We start from the raw sequence: 13,508 nt of genomic DNA on the forward strand, positions 1-13,508 counted from the left end.
ATCTGGTCAACACTGTTGGTACCGGATGTGCAAAATATTAAGCCCAGACTAACATTAAGTAACAACATAAGAGTCGATAGGCGATACAATAATACAAATGGCCTACAGTTGTTTGTAATTAATCACATGTTGTGTGGGAAAGATACACTTTCTTTCAATCACAATTTTCTGGTTAAGTGTTGAAAAAAAAAACAAGTGAAAAGTTTCAAACTGAGTACTCAGACACATGCGTTTGGAATCATGGGAGAACTTGTCGGGTATAACACCTGCTTCATTTGATTGGATGTCAAATGATCTCCCAAATGCATTCCACAACTTCGAACAGTATTGCAAGTTGATTTTCTCAGGCCCTCTGTTGAAAAAAGCAGGTCAAGAAAAAGTCACATTTTTATTGCTGTGGTTAGGTCAGGAGGGAATTACAATTTTCAATTCTTGGAAATTAACTGACCAAGACAAGGCAGAACCGGATACTGTTTTTGGAAAATTCAAGACACATTTTGAGCCGAAGAGCAATTTCCGACTAATCGTTTTCACTTGCATAACTATCAGGTGCGTATCCAGGGGGGGGCGTTGGGGGCGCGCGCCCCCCGGGTAAGAAAAAGAGGAGAGAAAAAAAGAAGAAAAAAAAGGAAAAAAGAGGGGAAAAGAGGAGGAGGAGAGGAAGGAAGGGAAAAGAAAAAGAAGAAAGAGAGAAGAAGGAGAAAAGGAGGGAGTAAATGAAAAACGCGAAGACACCGGGAAGAGAAAGAGGAACAGTGACATCATTACAGCGCTGAAGGGAAGCCAGTGACGGATCAATGATTTCGTAAAAGTGTGCCTCACCCTACCCCTTACACCGACAACTCCATTTTTTTGACGTTTCCATTTCCTCTCTCACTAATGATCTATATATATACTATATATGGTCTATCATAACGCGTGTGTAGAATTGTGCTATGAAACCAACTGTGGCTGGTCTCGAACTCGACCGTGTCGTCGGGGAACATGACGCATTTTGGGATGGGGGCGACCGCCCCCCCCCCCCGCCCCATTCAGCATTTTTTTAAATGATATCGCTAAGTAATTTCAAAATAGAAAGTGCTTAGATGCAACTTACAAGGCCTGGGAAGTGTCATTTCCAGCGATCTGGGAGACATTTGCGGCCAAAATTTGCTTGTACGCTTCGCGCTAACAAATGGTCCTGGGTAGTGCCATTTCCAGCGATCTGGGAGGCATTTTCGGCCAAAATTTTCTTGTACGCTTCGCGCCAACCTATGGTGGCGCTACGCTTAGATAATTTGCCTACAGGCTTCGCCCCTCCCTTGGCAAATTCCTCGCTACGCGCCTGTTCGAATTTGTAACGCAAACAGCAGATATCACATCATATCAGTGAGCATGAAAATGGCGTTCCAGGATGAAAATCCTCAAAACTGTCCGACTTGCCTGAAAAAATAACCAAACATTTTCACGCGCGAAGCGCGCGTTCAACGTGTCAATGTCAATATCATATAAGCAAGCATCGGTTATTACATAGCATGCCATCATGTACCGTACGGTCCGTTAAAATTGCGCAGTATACCGCGGGATGCTAATGTAAACAACGACATGTCTCATGTAGATGTATAAAAAGCATGGAGGTCCAATTATGTCAAAAGTTTCTTTTACATTAGTAATGGCGAATTAGCGGCTGCACCCCCGCCGCGCAGTGCCGGAGCGTCCATACGATCAGGGGGGCGGATGCAACCCCTGACGGGCTCAAATGGACTGCTGGCGCCTTTTTCAGCTCTTTACCACTTTTTACTTATTGTAGATTATTGACTTTTTTATTGCGCTCTCATCTACTTATTGACATTTGTCACATTTTGTTGGTGTAATTTGGCGATGACACCCTATTCTTCGTTTATCTGCAAATTAGCCAAGCCCTGAAAGGGTCATTTCCGGCGATCTAGGGAGTATCTTTACTAAAAAATTGTCTGTGCGCTACGCGCCAACCAGTGGTGGCGCTCCGCTTAGATAGTGTCGAAAGCGCCCCTACAGACCATTTTCGCCCCTCCTGACCAATACCCCTAGCTCCGCCACTGCCGCCGCGCCTCCTACGCCTATGTGTGTAGTGTTCGGTTTCGGAAATATCTGCTATTTTTTCATTTCCTTCAACCAAGTTTTATAATAGCCGTTATAAGAGGTTTAGTGTCTGAATTTTCGAAAATTTCTGACCAACATTCTGCATCACACTTCCCTCTACTCGTGCAATTTTGACCGGTCTGTTAGGGGTTGAAGGAAGTTTTTCTATATTGGTTGTCCATAGATGAAATTTTGTACAACATTATGGGTATGTTTTGAAGTGAGTTTATTCACGAGAAATGTGAATTTTCAAATTCTGAACAAATTTGGGGCTTAAAACCTTGAAAAGTGGGGCTGACGGGTTTTGTGGGCCGCGACGTAGAATCACCTACAAAAGCAAAGACCCACAGGAGATGCGATCAGGTCGAACATGACGTGTGCCGGGTTGACAATCTTCAAAAAGGTTATGGATGGGAAAAAAACTATTAGGAAATACTTGGTTCTCAGGCCAAAAGTGTACATCTGGTTGGTCATTTCAAGCCCGAGAAGTGCCGTTTCCGGTGATCTGGGGGGTATCAAAACCAGAAATTTTCTTGTACGCTGCGCGCCAACCGATGGTGGCGCTCCGCTTAGATAGTAATTCGCGCCCCCCCCCCCCCCCCGGGTTAGAAAATCCTGGATACGCGCCTGACTATAAGCAACAATCACATGAAACAACAGATGATTTTGTTACTCGGTGCAAGATACAGGCTAAAAAATGTAAATTCACCAATGAAGCACTTCAGGAAAAGTTGATTGAACAACTGATCTTGGGTACGAAACACAAGAAGGTACAAGAATCCCTTCTTGGTAAGGATGAGAAACTCACTCTTGATAATGCCATGGACATTGCTAGAACCCATGAAGCTACTCATTTGCACATGGAAGAGTTAACAAATTCTAGTAGTGTCAATGTTAATGCTGTTCGAAGGTATAAGCCAAACACCGCGAGTAGATCACCACAATGTGGGCGGAGTGGTCTTAACCACAACGATGGGGAATGCCCTGCTTTGAGGACAAAATGTAACAAATGTGGGAAGATCTGTCACTGGAAACGTGTATGCCGATTCAAATCAAAACCCCAACTACCATCAAAGAGATTTGGTAAGACACCAAAGAACAAAAAATGGGATAAACGTGATGTGAATGAATTAAGCCAAGACCAGGATCAAAAGTCACAAAGGTCGACTGCCTTAGAATTTGACACATTACAGATAGATCTCAATCAATCCCAATCAAATGATAGGGACGAGTTACTTGCAAAACTTGAAATAAAGTTACCAAATGAGACTAGATGTTGTACTCTTAAGGTAAAAGTTGACACCGGGGCGGAGGGAAACATACTGCCCTTGAGGACATATCAAAATATGTTCCCTGACAAACACGATACAAAGGGTTATCCACTGCCAAATGAGACTAAGAAAAGTTTGACACGTATCCCAGCATACAATGGCACTAAGATTAATCACTTAGGTACCTGTACAATTGTATGTCAGTACAACGGATGTGGACAAGCAAGTTATACTTGGACTTAAAGCATCACTGACAATGAAGTTAGTAAATGTTAACTGTAACTTACAGGTTGTCAAAGACTGGACACCGATCAATGACACTGAGGACTTAACTAGACTATGCCCAGACAGATTTAAAGGTATAGGTCAGTTCAAAGGAGACTATCATATCGTGATCGATAAAGTAGCTCTTCCTGTAGTTCATCCCGCCAGACGATGTCCAATCCATATCCAGGAAGAGATAAAGAAAGAGCTGGATGAGATGGTCAAGTTAGATGTCATCGCTTCCGTCGAGGAACCGACTGACTGGGTTTCTAGTCTTGCATATACACAGAAACCAAACGGGCGATGGAGAATCTGCTTGGACCCAAGGGACCTCAACAAGGTCATCAAAAGGACTCATCACCGTATACCGACCATAGAGGAGATAACGCACAAGTTTTCTGGGGCAAAAGTCTTCTCTAAGCTTGATGCAAAGCACGGATACTGGTCGATATCTCTCGATGAACCATCCAGTTACTTAACAACCTTAAACAGCCCTTTCGGACGATTTAGGTTCGAGCGCCTTCCTTTTGGTCTCAGTATCAGCCAGGACATCTTTCAACAAAAGATGGACCAAATCTTGGAGAACTGCCAAGAAACTGCAAGCATAGCCGACGATGTTGCAGTATTCGGTGCTACAGAAGAGGAACACGACAGAAACCTACATAACCTAATGCGTGTGGCTAGAGAGCATGGACTTGTCTTCAACAGAGACTAATGCAGGATCAAGAAAGAGAGTATTTATTTCTTTGCTCTACTGTATGATGCGAATGGAACCCATCCAGACCCAGAGAAAATCAAGGCAATTGATCACCCACAGGCCCCTGAATCCAAGGAGGAGCTACAGGAGTTCCTGGGTATCGCCACCTATCTCTCACCCTTTATCCCTAACCTCTCATCACATACATCCAGCTTGAGGAATCTGATTAAGAAGGATGCCAAGTTGAATGGCAACAGTCACACCAAGATGCATTTGAACATATCAAACAGCTCATATGCCGGGAGGTGACACTCTCATATTTCGATCCTAGAAAGCAGACAACTCTTCAAGTTGATGCATCCATGAGCGGACTTGGAGCAGTCTTAATGCAAGATGCAAAACCAATATATTTCGCCTCCAGATCTCTCACCGATGCGGAACAGCGCTATGCCAACATAGAAAGAGAGCTTCTAGCGGTTGTTTTCGCGTGTGAGAAGTTTCACATGTACGTATATGGGAAGGAATTCATAGTTGAATCCGATCATAAACCTCTCGAGATGATCTATCTAAAGAACCTAGTGGCTGCACCAACGAGACTACAGCTGATGCTTCTTCGCCTCCAAGGTTATCAATTAAAGATTACATACAAGCCAGGGAAAACAATGTTGTTGGCAGATGCCATGTCGCGACTGAATCCACTACCTGATCAAGATGTAATTTCAGTTGCTGGAATCAACATGAGTTTCGCTTACTTCTCAGATGGAAAACTCATGGAACTTAAACAAATGACCAATGAGGACTCAGAAATGACAGCTCTGAGAGAACAAATCATAAGTGGTTGGCCAGAGAAACAGCGGTCAGTACCACAACCCATCCGTCACTACTGGTCATACCGAGATGAACTGACAGTAGAAGAGGGTGGAATAATCATGAAGGGACAAAGAATCCTCATACCTTTACAGTGCCGGAACGACATTCTTGCTAAACTACATGATGCACACCAGGGTATCGTAAAATGTCAGCTCCGAGCAAAGACAGCAGTCTTTTGGCCAAGAATAAACCAGGACATTGAAGAATTAGTGAAAGCTTGTCCAATCTGCCTAGAGAACAGCAAGTCTCAACCTGCTGAACCACTTCAATCTCATGAAGTTCCGACTCGACCGTGGCAGATAATTGGCATGGATCTGTTTACCCTTGATGGACGTGACTATCTGATAGTAGCAGACTATTACTCGAAGTACACGATAATCAAAACAATTCCAAAAGGAAATTCCAAGAGTCCTAATATAGTCAACCTACTGAAAAGCATCTTCTCTGAGCAAGGTATCCCAGAGAGAGTGATCAGTGATAATGGCCCCCAGTATAGTAGCCATATCTTCAAGGAATTCTCACAATCATGGAATTTCCACCACATCACATCAAGCCCGCACTACCCGCAATCAAATGGGTTCATTGAGAGACAGGTGCAGACAGTGAAACAGACCATCACTAAGGCTAGACAGTCAAAATATGATGTACACTTAGCAATGCTGAGCTATACGTGCAACTCCTATAGATAACCATCTACCATCACCAGGAGAACTCTTGTTCAATAGGAAGCTCAGATCAAGTATACCGACCAAGATACCGAACACCCAACCGGACCGAGACAAGATCAATGAAAGGCTGGTAGAACGACAAACTCAACAGAAGTCCAACTTCGACCGAAGTACAAAAGAACTACCACCAATGACCTCTGGTCAAATAGTACGAGCGAAGGACCCCAATTCAGGCTTATGGAAACCAGCCAGCATTATTAAACGCTCAGAAGAACCTCGCTCATATGAAGTCCTTACTGAGACTGGCCATACGCTAAGGCGTAACCGACGTCATCTCAAGGAAACCGGGGGAAAAGGAGTATCATACAAAGAAACCGAGGACATAGAACAGGGTTGTCCAACCTTTTGATGAGGAGGGCCACCTCGAAGGATTATAATAAAGGAGGGGCCGCATGAGCCTACAAGCTCTTGTGGCATATCCAGGGTTTCGTGCCAGAGCGGCAAATTTCAGTGGCCCCGCCAGGGGTCTGTTAGCGGGTATGGGAAATGAAGTTACTCTACAAGCGGAGCGCCACCGTAGGTTGACGCGTGGCGTGCAAGAAAATAAAAAATCGCCCAAAAGATCCCCAGATTGCAGGAAATGACACTTCACAAGCCTTCTGATCTGTATCAAAACAATCTTCATATTGAGATATAATGATCTCTCAAATTTATCAAGAAAGAATTCCTGGGTAAAAGTACATTTGTAAATTAATGAGGTTGGCGGGCCGGACGGAACCTTGCGGCGGGCCGCACTGTGGCCCGCGGGCCGTAGGTTTGACAACCCTGACATAGAACCAAGACATGTCAACTCACTCGAACGTGACTAATGGACTAACAGACAATAACAGGCACATGAATAAGGACAAGACTTATGTCACAGGTTCTGGCCGCACAATTCATGCTAGAGAGATTTTGGACCTATAGTTTGGCATGTGTCTGGAAACTTGTTGTTTTGTGTTAATTTGTTATTATATATCATATTGATATTATGTACCATTAGTTCATCCTAGTATATGAAACCTGATAGTTTTGTCAAATGACCCAAACATTTTTAAAGTTAGTGGTTTTGAAACTTTAGTATTCGATTCTATTGAAGAATCAATTTCTTTGTCAAAAGAGGAGGGATGTGACATTATTATGCTATACGTTTAAGAGCTACTTTATATGTCGCTCACCAACATCATTACTGTTTGGTGCATAGCCTTGTATGTTCAAGGATCGGCCTCTTGCGATCTGGCCTTCCGAGTGTTAACCTCTTAAAACATTTCCGTAATTCCTTATAGAAGTATTTCTGTCTTTATTTGGACATTGAACAACATATTACCTGGTCGGTAACATTACAACACCAGCTTTTCGTCATTTCCGCTTGAGCTAATTTCATAACCAGATTTCTCAATCTAGCGAATGGATTCAGAAGTGGGAAAGAGTTGGAAACGAGGCAACATCAACCTGTTTTATTTTCCTTTGCAGCATTGTCCCAACAGAGGCAAGACTTCTAAGAAGAGGCTACCCCCTCCTTGCTAGTGATGTTACTTGTAAGGAGCTTCAACGGTAGATTGCCCTTCAGAGGTGCCCCTTTTCTATTGACATGTTAGTACAGTATTCCCCACTAATTGCGGTCGGTATGAAGTCATTGAATTGGCTCTTTATTATTTGAACTGGTTTGTATTGTTTACAGGTGTCATTGTGGCCAGTGTGTTGTGATGCCTACAGCAAGGGAGTGTAGGTGCTGCAGCGAAATAGATAAAGTAAGGACTGTGATGGATGAAGATGGTGCTGCATGCATCACCTTACACCCAGGTTTTGAAGCTGTGTGCCTGAACCCATTGTTTCTTCAGACAGCCTACTACGTGTACCGTCAACAGTATGGTGGACGTGCACAGGAAAACAGGATCCAAGAGTAAGTATAGAATACATTATTTTTGTTGTATACCTTTATTCATTGCTCTGACCTGCTGTTGAAAGATGTAACAATACAGAGGGTGTATTCATAGTTTAGTTTTGTTTCGTTGTGAAAGGAATAACATTAAGATATAGATTTGATCAAGAAAATTTGTGCACCATGTTCAAAACCTGATTCTGATTAGGTCATTTTGTCCAAAAAACTGGTGTAATGCCCTTGAGGTTAACCCTTATCATGCTGACTGTAGTAGTCATTTACACTGAGCCATGGAACCAAATGCCACACAAAAAATGTCCACCATGCTTGTGCACGACCCATTTACAAATTTTAGTCACCGAGATACAATGATCAGTTTGTATAAATGGCATAGCTAGGCTTACCTTAGGGGAGGCAGATTCAGGGGCCAAGCAAATTCTGGAAATGAAATTTATTTTAAAATTTACGTCCCCAGATGGCTACCAAGCTTTTGTGTGTCTTCATCTATTATAGCTGGTTTTCATATGATTATTTTACAGGATATACAGACACACAGCATACAGACAACTTGCACGGATGAGCTAGCAGTTTTTAGGGAAGGAGATTTGTGTTGTTCTCCCATCCTATGCAGTAAGGAGGATTAGAGAAGCTTTACCATCTGAACAGTATGAAGGATTTAAATTATCAAGACTGTGAGAATGTGGACTGTTTATGCCAAGTCATAGTATTATTTCTGCAAAGTTTTATAGAAACAGGGTTCAGTCCTGTCTGTTTTGTGGCTGAATGGTGAACATTTTGGAATTCCAGCTTACATTTTTCTGGTTCATGGTATTAACTACAATCTTGAATGAAATTTTACATTTTCAAGTTTGGGAAGTACATAACAGTAATAAATAATAAAAACTCAAGTTAATTTTTTGTATGTATTCTCTCTTGTAAGCAAAGCTGTCACTTCTAGTAGCCTGCCAACAAAATCTGGATGATTGAAATCTCAAATATACTAGGTTAAATAGAAGATTAGTTTGAATACAGTACCCTAAACCACTATGTCAATGGGATCTGGAGAGCTTAGGCTTTCATTTTAATAAAAGTGTAATGAGAATCAATCTGAAATAGTTCATTAATCCATGGAATATCAAGGTTACTTGATCATAAATGGGATAAAAAAAATCACATTTTATCCCATGCGGGGAACGAACAGCAAATTTCTGTCAATTCTTTTTGAGAAAAACAAAAAATTGGCAACATGTTTGAAACACCAAAGTTGCATAAAAATATTAAGTCAGCATGAAATTTATATTTATGAAGTCTAAGCTCTCTAGAGAGGAATATTTGTCATTGGAACTTTTGTTTAAATATAATGTTATCATTTAGTTAGTTACAATGGAAACCAGATGTAAGTAAAACTTTAATGTAAGACTTTAGCAACTTCCCTAAAGGTTGGTAGCGACCTGTTAATTAACACTGCTCTGCAGCTGTGCCAAAACATCATGTGAACAGACGATTCACAGAGTCGATTGCTCCCCACCACAATGAAACAAAATTAGAAATTGGGAGGCCATCAACTACAGTACTTCAGCAAAGCTTTTGAATCTGCTTCGGTGTTGTTTTATGGCATCCTCATTGTTCGGATGAACATAGGAGCTTGCAAGTGGTGGGGGCTCTTTTCTGACAGGAACAGGACACTCCTCTCCCAGAGTTCCACTTCTGCAGAAGTTGTTGCAAGCAGTCAAGAAGTTTCCATACATAATCTGTAGAATAATAAAGATATGAAGAATAATATAATAATAGTTCATAAAAACATTCCATTTAGATAGAGGCATTCCAATCACTCCATTTCGGTCAATAGTCATGGCATAATGCACAGTTGTCAGTCAAGTCTTTGGATGCCCAACTAAGGCGACAGCTGAGTACACCTCAATTGGTGTGGATACATGGGTCAGGTTTTACCAGACAACTTGTGCCTGAAACAATTCCAATATATTTTTTTACTGATTACAACAAAAACCCTACACCTGTTTGTGCACCTAATATTATGGATTATGTAATCTTCAGCAGGATGTGTGGTCATTGTCTCAGTAGCTTAACCACTGTTTATGTAGTAAAGTAAACATGTGGACAGAGTAACATCCTGTCCCATCCCCTTGTAATCCATGGTAAAAGAGTGTATAAGATGCAACATTCACCATTTGTATTCAGTAGCAGATATCCAGCCAAGTGAAGATATAATATACTCTGTTAAATCCAACTTCTTGTTTGTGCCTTTATTTCTTGTTCACATACAGCTGTGACAACTCTACCAGATACAGTATGTATATGCTAATTGAAGTAAAGACTGATGGCCTCACCACACATTCCAGACTGCCCCACAGTGTTGGTGTCAAAATTAATAATGATCCTCTTTCCAAAAAGTTATGGCACCAATTGATTTTCCAAACTAATCTACTATCAATCTTGAAAATTACCTTGAAGCGTCATCTTTGTCACGTTCAGATGAGTTAACTGATGGAGTGTAGTCCCGACTACCTGGCGGTTTTTCGGTGTATCCCGATGTGGATGCCACAGCAGCAGACGGACCATCATCGCCACTGTGAGATGGCCCTGGTTGCTTTGATGATGTTCTTGTCTCTGTTGGTCCAGTCAGCAACTTCAATGGTGGTAGGGGGACCAGTGAACACTGGACTTCTACATGTGTTACATTCACTGAAAATTAGAATAAACGCTTATTATACCACACACATACAGTAGGCTGCTCTTGGACCGGGGTCAGATGCCTAGATGGTTCACTTATCTTTTCTGAAGGAGAGCATATCCTCCTGCTTTATGTGGCTGCAAAAATATGGGCACTTACACCATGAGCATTGCAAATGACTTCAGCTTGGTTTCATATAGTATAACTACAATGTAATCTCCCTTCTCTCAGTAACTATAGATGTAGCCTTTATATTTTCCTGTGAAGCCATCAGGTATAGCCTCCTCAACCACTCTCGTCAGGCAGGCGGATATGATGGATAAAATACAATGTTTATTATCCCCTAGTCAGCCTGCCCGATGTGCAGTTTTTAATTGCTATTTTGCTTTCAACGAGTACTGTTTCTAAAATTTTGGCCCCTGTACTCACTTCTGCTATAGAATACTCTATAGATGTATGAAAGTTTTCCATTCTTCCTTGTATTACCCTAGCTTACACTTCTCTACCACATTTTCTCCCCCACCCCCCTCCCCATCCATCACTCTATTAATGCCTATTTATGGGGACCTTTCAGCCATAATACTGCTGCCTCCTTTTTGTCTGGTAGCTTGCCCCCCATATACATGCCTTGATGGTTTACTGGTGGAGATTCCTTGTATCCCGTTAAAAACTGACTACTTAAATCTTTAATGCCTGTCACCACCCTCCCCTACCCCATTTCCCAACTGTTTTTCGGTAATATCAAGCACATGTATATAAAATCATGCTACCTTTAGATGGAGATGTACATTCTGCAGAATCCTGCCGTTGTATTTTCACTGCAGTTGGTTGGGGAACAGCTTCTTGATTAATTTAAGTAGTGAAAATTGGGAAAGAAAATGAAAGGAAGTTATGAAAGTTCATTTAAGAAAGCAGTTTGATATGTTTGAAAGCACCTGTCACAAGCGTTTTCTCTTGTAACAAAAATTGCAGCCCTACCAACAAAAATGGCAAAATATTAGGATGTCATTTACTGTGCAACATATGAGCTATGACTCTGAGTATATAAATAGGTGGGAGCACATTATAATATTGGGCAAAATGACATGTAAACATCTGATGCTTGTTATTCTGGATTTTTCATGATGTACCACTGATAAAAGTTAATATAGCCCTAGCCTACGCCTAACTTTATCGTCGCCATACCTAATTTAGGGCCTAACTAACTGAACGAAATTATAAAAATTTTCCTACTGTAAGTTAGTAAGAATACCAAGTTAGTCCTTGTTGTAGTAGGCCTAGGCCAGAAAATACACTTACTCTTTTCCGATCCAGCTTCGCAACTACTGGTCTACTTGTTTCTATATCTCCTCGAGATTTGAAGATACTTTCTCCAAATAGAGAAGGAACGGCATTGTCTTGTAGACGGCGAGCTGTTGGTGTTCCAAGTCCAAGTTGCGCGGATAGGCGATAGGAATCGAAACTTAAACTAGTGAAGGGTGTACTGCACACATAAGATTCGCTCGAAGGTCCAAGCCAATCTTTACTTATAGGCAGCAAGGCTGGCTGAGTGCACTGGTACTAAGCTATCGCTGTATACAGTGTTTGACGAACACAAACTTTCTTGTACTGTTGTGCACCCATTCTCATATGATATTTTGTTTACTGTCCGTGACGTATTGTTTACGGCTTTGATCTCGGTTAACATATTAGGCATACTTAGTATTGGTAACATTGGCGGTTCCCCCCGTGACGTCATTATCTTACTGAATTAGCTTGGTTATTAACTTAATTAAAACAGCAAAGAAACAATTGTGGAACTCCAAATTTGGAATATAGGGTTTTGATATGTAGCTTTTCAATTTGTGCAAGTTTGAAGGAAATCTGTTACGTGTCACTTGACCTTTAAGTTTTTCCATTCAGTTTTCTATCAGAGCTGAATACTAAAAGAATGCAAGTAACCGCCTTACTTAAAGTAAGCTCAAGTCAGACGAAGGATTCCGTAACTTCCTAGCTCATTCAACCCTTTATCTGGTTGTTTAAAAGATGTTCATATATATATATATGTGTATATATATATGTTAATATATATATAGATAGATAGATAGATAGATAGATAGATAGATAGATAGATAGATAGATAGATAGATAGATAGATAGATAGATAGATAGATAGATAGATAGATAGATAGATAGATAGATAGATAGATAGATAGATAGATAGATAGATAGATAGATAGATAGATAGATAGATAGATAGATAGATAGATAGATAGATAGATAGATAGATAGATAGATAGATAGATAGATAGATAGATAGATAGATAGATAGATAGATAGATAGATAGATAGATAGATAGATAGATAGATAGATAGATAGATAGATAGATAGATAGATAGATAGATAGATAGATAGATAGATAGATAGATAGATAGATAGATAGATAGATAGATAGATAGATAGATAGATAGATAGATAGATAGATAGATAGATAGATAGATAGATAGATAGATAGATAGATAGATAGATAGATAGATAGATAGATAGATAGATAGATAGATAGATAGATAGATAGATAGATAGATAGATAGATAGATAGATAGATAGATAGATAGATAGATAGATAGATAGATAGATAGATAGATAGATAGATAGATAGATAGATAGATAGATAGATAGATAGATAGATAGATAGATAGATAGATAGATAGATAGATAGATAGATAGATAGATAGATAGATAGATAGATAGATAGATAGATAGATAGATAGATAGATAGATAGATAGATAGATAGATAGATAGATAGATAGATAGATAGATAGATAGATAGATAGATAGATAGATAGATAGATAGATAGATAGATAGATAGATAGATAGATAGATAGATAGATAGATAGATAGATAGATAGATAGATAGATAGATAGATAGATAGATAGATAGATATACATGTATGTTCAATTAGTAAGTTAAGTTTAAGAAGCCAAAACTTCTCTTTATGGCCATAATATGTTGATGTCATTCTTATAGTATAATCTTGAGGAA

General features: G+C 40.3%; 1 long non-coding RNA gene across 1 annotated transcript; it reads right to left on the minus strand.

Annotated features, from left to right (window-relative positions):
- Positions 1–9,416: 9,416 nt before the first annotated feature.
- On the minus strand, positions 9,417–11,361 carry LOC139965813 (uncharacterized). The gene is made up of 3 exons (XR_011792388.1): positions 11,254–11,361; positions 10,257–10,494; positions 9,417–9,542 (listed from the first exon to the last, which is right to left on the minus strand). It is a non-coding gene; the product is annotated as an uncharacterized lncRNA (long non-coding RNA).
- Positions 11,362–13,508: the final 2,147 nt, after the last annotated feature.

The sequence above is a fragment of the Apostichopus japonicus genome, chromosome 3 (genome assembly GCF_037975245.1).
Source record: "Apostichopus japonicus isolate 1M-3 chromosome 3, ASM3797524v1, whole genome shotgun sequence".
Taxonomy (NCBI): Eukaryota; Metazoa; Echinodermata; class Holothuroidea; order Aspidochirotida; family Stichopodidae; genus Apostichopus; species Apostichopus japonicus.